General features: G+C 43.4%; 1 protein-coding gene across 10 annotated transcripts in view; it reads left to right on the forward strand.

Annotated features, from left to right (window-relative positions):
• ATXN1 (ataxin 1) overlaps positions 1-7839 on the forward strand; it is a 194601-nt gene that overhangs the window by 78185 nt on the left and 108577 nt on the right. The window lies entirely within an intron of this gene.

Raw genomic sequence — 7839 nt, forward strand, 5'->3', positions numbered from 1 at the left:
AGTCCAAACCATGGCTGCGTTCTCAGCTAGTCCTGACCAGCCTGATTCCTCTGGTCGTTGACCTGAGTTACACCCATGCAGGATGTGTTCCCAGTGCTCAGAGCCTCTCATTCCAAACTGCACGTTAGCGTTTGACCTTCACTGATTGTAACGAAAGGACTAAACCCTGTCTTAAAATCCTGTCACATCTCTGATATGATGTGCATTGTCAATTTATGCTTAAGTGAAATACAAACCTGTTATCAGAACCCTTTTTATTGTTGCACAGTGTTTTAACGAAAATGTGTTGTTAGTCTAATTATTTCCTAGCAGAAAACAATCCCTTGCCTACACATTTGCTGGAGACAACTGGGCTGTCTTCTGCAGCCTGCAAGGTACTGTGGCAGCAATCCGTGCTGTGCCTGGGATCCAGACACTGAACTGTCACTTAGGGCTTCTTCTTAAGAATTCTTTTCAGTACACTTCTACTTGAAGTTACACTTTGCGTGTTGGATGTTCCATCTGCTGATGAAGGGCTTCTTCTCCTAGCAGGAAGGCACCAAAGCTGACATGCTGGCTTGCACCAGGTCTCGCTAACAAGAGTGGTGGTACTTTAGCATAATGGTAAGTCAGAACTGCCTCCAAAAAGAAAAAAAAAGTGGCTTTGCTGGTTCTGATCCTGCCCCTGGCAGGATGTTGTTCCAGGTGCTTGAGTTAACTGCAAAAGTGTATAAAGCAGCTCACAGGTACACAAACACTGACATTGCTCCTGAGTGGGACAAGATGATGTGATTTAGCTGAGGAAGCCACAAGGAAGTTGACTTCTGGATTTTGGTTTTGTGAGTGTTAACAATATGCTCGTGTTCAAAAGGGTTAAGGAGAGAGAAGTTCATGGTTAAAGCTGCAGTGATGTGCACAGAATGCACGGCGTATCTGGTGTCAAAGAAGTCACTTGTAATCACATATGTGTAGATAAAAATATACAGAGTTTTGAGCAATGCTTTTTTCTTTTCTGGCTGTAATTGCGATGTTCCTGCCAGTTAATCACAAGTTAGTTTCACGGCTGAGAGTAGTTGTTGGGTGGTGTTTTTTTTTGGGGGGGGGTTGTTTTTTTGCTATAAACCCCAACTCAGTGAATTGAACAAAGGTACCTGAATTGTAAAGAAAAAGCAAAACAAGCCACCAAGCCCCAAAAGAACCACGTTTGAAGACATCCCTGGTCTGATTCGTGTTTGAAGGTTGGTTTAAGGCCGAGTCCTTCAGCAAGGGGCATTCATGGTAGAGTTCCTACGGACTTTAAGAGATGGATCCAGCGTCTTATGGGATGAGGTCTCTGGTGACTGAAACCCTTGTGGCATTAATACCACCTCTGGGGACTGCAACTACTGCAGGCAGCACTGGGAGTATGGCACAGGGTTCTCACATCAGTACTGTAAAAAGCACAAGTCACAGTCATGGATTTTCATGAACATAAAGACCACCTTACACTCTAGAAACAACCTGAAACAAATATAAGTTGTCTAATTAATTTAGCCTTTGTGCACTTTTCACACTGACTGATATCTAAATATCAGCATCTAAATTTAAACCAGTAAAACCTGTGTGGGAAAACACCATGTAGGTACAGGTCTGTCAGTGACGGGGTAGCGATTTGTGAGCTTGAATTAGTTGGGCTGGCACGTGCAATGTGTTCAGTTTTGTCAGGGCTGGGCAGTTAGTGGGTGAGCAGGAGGGAAGTCCTCCTTCAGATAGTTTCTAGGGATGTCATTAGAGAGCGTGCTCATATTAAAATCTGTGGGGGGAAAAGGAAGAATCTTCTCATGATCCTCTACAACATGAATGTCCTTTAAAACCAGAGCCTGTGTTTCACTACGGTTCTTTGGTTGTCAGCTTGTTTTTCAGTTCCCTGTTATAAAACAGAACATTATTTTTAACACAATGTATGGGGATGCTGCTTAAAATAGTTTTTAATCAGCTAGACCGAGCCGTGGTGCGTTGGTAGGTGCTTTCCTATTAGTGTTTATAGAACAAAACAGTGTTTGCACAGTTGAAATGCTTTTCATGTCAGCGCTCATCACGTTTATTTGCAGGCTGAGAAAATGGAACATCAGGTTTCATCTCAAAACTATTCCCCTTTCTGATGGTCATTGATTGTGTTTCAGAAACGTGGTAGTGCAGTGCTGGGGTAACTACAGCCATAACTTTGAAACGGAGCTGCAGTTGTTATTTGTGGAATGTGCCTGAAACGGTGATTTTTCAAATGGAGTTTTAGGCAGAATTTCAGTTGTATGTGTTAACTTTGAAGCTTCTCACTTCGTCTTCCAGTTCTCGGGGCCTGTTTCTTGGTGAGCAAAGTGTGGCAGGTCAGGCTTTGCTTTCCAGGAACTGCTTCTGGAGGCTGCATGCTGCACGCTGATACCTGCGTGAGCACCTCAGTGCTCAGGGATGTGGGGGGTGTCTCCACCACTTGGATGGCAAAATCAACCCCAGAGCTGGGCTCTTGGCAGGGAGCTGAGTCTGCGTCTCCCACGGACCCTTGGCACTGCATCATCCTTCCTCTGTGCCGCACCCTGGGGGTGGGTTTCAAACAGTAAAGGCTTCAGGCTCACAGCAAAGCTTCTTCCATCAGTAGAGGATGCTGACACAATTGATCCAGGAAGTTTTCTTTGCTGGTGATCAGTAAGCCAGCGATAATGTTTCCCCATGGTTGGGGTGTTTTTCCTGGTGTGCATCAGTGATGCTGCGGTGGGCGGGTTGGCTTTTTCAGGCTGGAATTCGGAGCTGTGCTTTTCATTTTTCACTCACCCTTAAATAGTAAACCACTGTTTTGTAATACCAGGATTTTCAAATCCTATGATCACCGATGTTGCCAAATGATTGTTTATTGGGAGTAGAGGTTTTTCACTGCACAATCTTAGTGCTTAATCAGAGGGAAAAGCGCTTCAGGATTATTATTATTTTTTAATAGAAAAGAAAATGTGAAGAGCTTGACATTCCACAGCACACATAAATTGTTGAAAGTCAAAAGGCCATTTTCTTCAAGGCAGTGCATAATGATGTCATTTGTTATTATGTGGTCTGCACAGGCTACTTACTCTCAAGACGTGTAGGATTTCTTCCTCTCTAATGTTTCTGCATCAGTGTAATAGATCTGAATACTCCATAGATATTTGGCCATCTGGTTCTCTTAATTCCACTGAATTTACCAGAAGAAAAAGTAATGTATAATGCCTTCTAAATATAGCTCTTTTTCCATGAGTGAAAATTGAAACACTCTGTAGAAGATTCTGATCATCCGTAGTTTTCCTTTGTTGCATTCTGAATATTCTTAGGAGGAGTAAATCCTCACGCTCTTAGTGCAGGTATGCAGTTATACAATTTCCCTTCTTTTGTTGTCATCGCAGGGTCCAGATGTTCTTCAGCTCTGCAAACGAAGTCGAGGTGTTTGAGACCTCTTTTGTTCTCCAGGTTATAGTAAAAATGAAGAACTTAAAATGCCTTAGGTGGAAAGAAAGGCAGTGCAAAAAGAAAGAGAACCTGCTGGGAGGAATAATTTAAAATGGAAATTGGAGGCAGTTCCGTAATAAATCCCAAATGTAATAAAGCTCCTTGTGATTGATGTTTGATTGTGAAGAGTTGGATTTTTAGCTTGGAGCCCGATACTGGTGTGGCGTCCTGTCACTGGGCTGTTTATGCTTATTGAGGTCAGTGCACCCTCAGGGCTGCAGCAGGTCTATGGGCTGGCTTGAGGGGCTCAAAACTGGCAGCCAGTCTGAATGGCACTCTCAGCAAATGAGTATTAATGCAATTATTTCCTCAGAGCCACGTGGAAAAGGGGTAATAGTAATGAGTGGCTAGCACTGGGTGCAGACAGCATTACTTTTATTTTGCCAGCCAAATAAATGCATCAGGAGGGCAATGAGGGGCTGAGTGGAGCTGTGCTGGGCAGAGCTCAGCAGTGAGCTGGGTTAGAACCTGGTCAGGGCTAAGCTCCAGCCTGAAACTGACGGCATTTGTCAGCCAAAGTCTTTAAAAATAGGTGTAAAGTAGAAAAAAATAGGCAAGGATGGTGGAGTTTTGTCTGATCCCTTTCCAAAAGTTCAGTGTGCGGCAGGTGTGATCTCTCGAGAGAGGATAGATATAGATGATATCTATGTTTCTATTTCAGACTGTTTCTTTGTTCTTTTTTTTTCAAGGAACAGGTCACGCTGCTTAGGAATCTACTGAACCCAAACTTGCCATGTATTTTGGAGTACAGCATTTCTTGTGTAGTTACTAAAAAAAAGGGTAACAAAATAGCCCCGAGTCTTTCAAATCCTTGATTAAAAAGCCAGAGACTTAAATGCTGTTGCAGTCCAGTCATCACTATTGGAGCCCCGAGGCAGTGCCACAGAGTGGTATTTTAGGGTTTGGAGGGTTACAGCATTATATTAGATTCTTACAGGGATTGATAAGCACCTGTACACATTATAGTTTGCTTTATATTTATAAACAGGCACACAAATAATGTGGTGAAACAGTTTGCTTGGGCATTCACTTTCAGGTGGTTGCAGTCTTTATAACCAGACTTTTACTGTTGAAGTTCTTGCTGCAGAGACAGCTTTCTCCAGCACCGGCCCATGTGTGCTCAATACCAGCCTAGGACCCACAGCCTTGTGAGTGCTCCCTAATCTGCCTGAAACCTGCATTTTGCTTTTCACACATCCATGGGAGTGCATCTAAAAGGATGAACAGAGTGGGGCTGCTTGCACTGCTCTTGCTGCCCTTTGTATGTGTGTGTGAAGCACCACAAGAAAGCTCCTAGGTTGTCTGTATCTCTGACAAAGGGAAGGTTACTACAGCATAGCATCATCCATGAGGAAGAAAGGGAATAAAAGATGAAAATATTTCCAGGGTGGCAGAGCTGTTGAACCTTTCAAACCTCAGTAGCAGTAAATTCTTAAAGAAGTTTGCAGCTGCTTCAGTAAGGATGTGCAGCTCAAGCTGTGGATTTCTACTCTGTAGAAAGTCTTGTTACTATTGAATGAAATGAGAAGGCTTCAAGTTGAGACTGGTTCAGAAGTTTTTCTTCCACAATCCCATGCGAGATGTTTTGGTTTGTTCTCTGTCCTCTGAAGCCAGTTTCTGAAAGTTCGCTGTGGTAAATCCGAGTATCAGAGAGCATGGTTTGCCCTTGGCAAAAGGAGCGAGCCCTTGGCCAGGCAGCATTTCTCTGGGTTCAGTGAGATGGGAGGGAGGAAAGAAGGCAAACTTGGTTCTTCATGATGCTGCTGGGCAGTTATGTCATAAAGTTCCCATCAACCTGAACATACTGTGCTAAGGCTGTGCGTGCTGGCAGGGCTGTAGCAGGGTCCCTGAGCGTGGCTGTCAGATGGCCTCATTCATCCCGTGCAGTCCAATGCGCTCTGTGAACTTGTCATGGTGCTGTCATATCCATGGTACAATAGTTTCTGCAGCGGAGGCAGGAGCTAAAGAACTGCCTTATTCAGAAAGCCTCCCTTCTGGGAGGGAGGTGATGACTTTGAGATGATTTTTGACTGACAGTTGTAGTGCAGTTTGCATCTATATTTTCAATGTCTATAAAACGTGTTACAATGATGATTCTTTAAAAAAAAAAACACCAACAAATCTTATTCCTGCCCTAGAATTTTCCTTGTTATCTGTTTTTGGATCCTGTTGTGTTGGCAGTACGGTACAAGCTATAGCTGGCACCCACATCATACATTGCTAGGCTTTGTGTAAAAATACACGAGAGTGAATGTAGGCAGGGCCATAGCCTCTGCAGTTGCTCTATTTGTAGCACAGCTCCTTCGTATTTCATTTATGGTATTTGGACAGATTTTAACAAACCTGGCTCAGGGTCTGAAGTGCCAACCAGCATCGTATGAAAGCGCTTGGTATATTGTGAGAGGAACTTGCTTATGCAGCACAAGTTAAGTATAGCTGGCTTTTTTGTTTGACTGACATAAAGAAAAGGTATTTTAAAAGTACTTGAAAAATCCACAGATTTCTATTCCGTGTTAAAATGCAGCATTTCTAAATCTAACCATGAAAGCATATGTCCACAAATGTCCTGTCTTCTGGGGAGTACCTGTAACCTGAAGACCAACGTGACTGGATGATTTGAGTCTGTGAAGATGCTGGAGTACAATGACAATCCATGGGCATGAGCTGTCCACTTCTGTTGAGAGCAGAGGGCCCACCATTGTGGGTGCTGAAGAGTGTTGATGTTCTTCGGGAAAGACAGATGAAGGTTTTTGGCAGATGGTTCAAAGCCATGGTCAGTCACCAGCCCTTCTGACCAGGTCAACAATGTTATAACAAATAATCTGGGTTTTATTTTTCCTAAACACTTGACTTGAAACAACAGAGAGAATGAAAGTGAAAAATCAAAGCTGTTGTAAAATAAAAGCTGTTGGAAATGCTTTTTAACTACATATTCAAGTTTATCACAAATAAGGCATGCTTGTTTCTTTGTTGCTCTGCTTTAGAGACGCTGGGGCTAGTTTGTTTTCTGAGACCACATAATCAGAGCAGCAGAAAGTGGAGGACTAATAATGGTGGCTGAAACACCACTTACCTCCTTATTAAGTGAAAACTGGCTTCCAGAGTCTTAACTTGCTTCAATTATTTAATCTAGCTTGCCCAGCCTCTGTCCTTAAAACATTCAATCCTCTCCAGGATGCAAAGAATTCTTTATTGCTTTGGATAATAACATTTTTTCCATCTTTTTTTTTTTTTTTTTTTTCAACACAAGAAATAGTTTCAGGTTGAGGCTCAGCCCTCATTAATTGGAGTTTTAGGAAGCAGAAAACGTGAATGTTAACAGAGTACCTTCAAATAAATGACAACTAATTGCATGTAGAAATGCACTGAGTTCATTTAAATATGCCTAACAAGTCTTTGCTTATGGCAGCTCCTGTGCAGTTCTGTTTTGTCCAGAGCCCATCCTTCCTAGAAGCAGAAGGTGCTTATTTGGAGAGTGAGGGGAAAAAAGGGTTAAGAGAATAATTTCCACACTCCAAGCTGCTCTCACTGGGTGCACCTGCTGTGTCAGCCGACAGTTAAGTTTTTATGCCACTTTGCTGTTCACTGTCTTCATCAGTGTGTTCAGCATTTGGAGATGAAGGTTGGCTGCAGCGAGGAGGTGTAATTTTCAGAGGTGTGCTCATTAAATGTGGCTGACATCCCCACACATCCCCACACATCCCCAGCCTCGGTAAAAAAACAACGGGCTGAGAGAGCTGGGGCTGTTGAGCCTGGAGAAGAGCAGGCTGCGAGGTGACCTGATAGCGACCTTCAGTTATCTAAAGGGGGGATATGTGAAAGAAGGGAAAAGACACTGGAGCAGGGTCTGTTTTAACAGAACAAGGGGAAATGGTTTCAAACTTAAAGAGAGTAGATTTAGGATAGATGTAAGAAGTTTCTTACAGCAAAGGTGTAAGAAACTGGAACAGGTTGCCAAAAGGTATGGTGGATGCCCCATCTCTGGACACTTTCAAGGTGAGGCTGGATAAGGCCTAGGGCAACCTGATCAAGCTGTGTATGACCTTGCTTACTGCAGTGGAGTTGGACTAGATGGCCTTTAAAGGTCCTTTCCAGCTCCAAGGATTCTATGATTCTATAAAGAAGTGTCCTCTGAGGACTGTCTCTCTGGCTTTTGTGTCCTGTGAAGCATCTCTTTAACCAAAGTCTGTGATTAAGACAGGCTGCTTCTGTAGCTAAGTCGTACTTCACAGCTAAGGAAGGAGAGCAGGTTGCCCAGAGAATCAATGGATGCTCCATCCCTGGAGGCATTCAGAGCTAAGTTGGACGGGTCCCTTCACAGCCTGATCCACTGGGAGCATTGTAATTAGACTG

The sequence above is a fragment of the Coturnix japonica genome, chromosome 2 (genome assembly GCF_001577835.2).
Source record: "Coturnix japonica isolate 7356 chromosome 2, Coturnix japonica 2.1, whole genome shotgun sequence".
Lineage (NCBI taxonomy): Eukaryota > Metazoa > Chordata > Aves > Galliformes > Phasianidae > Coturnix > Coturnix japonica.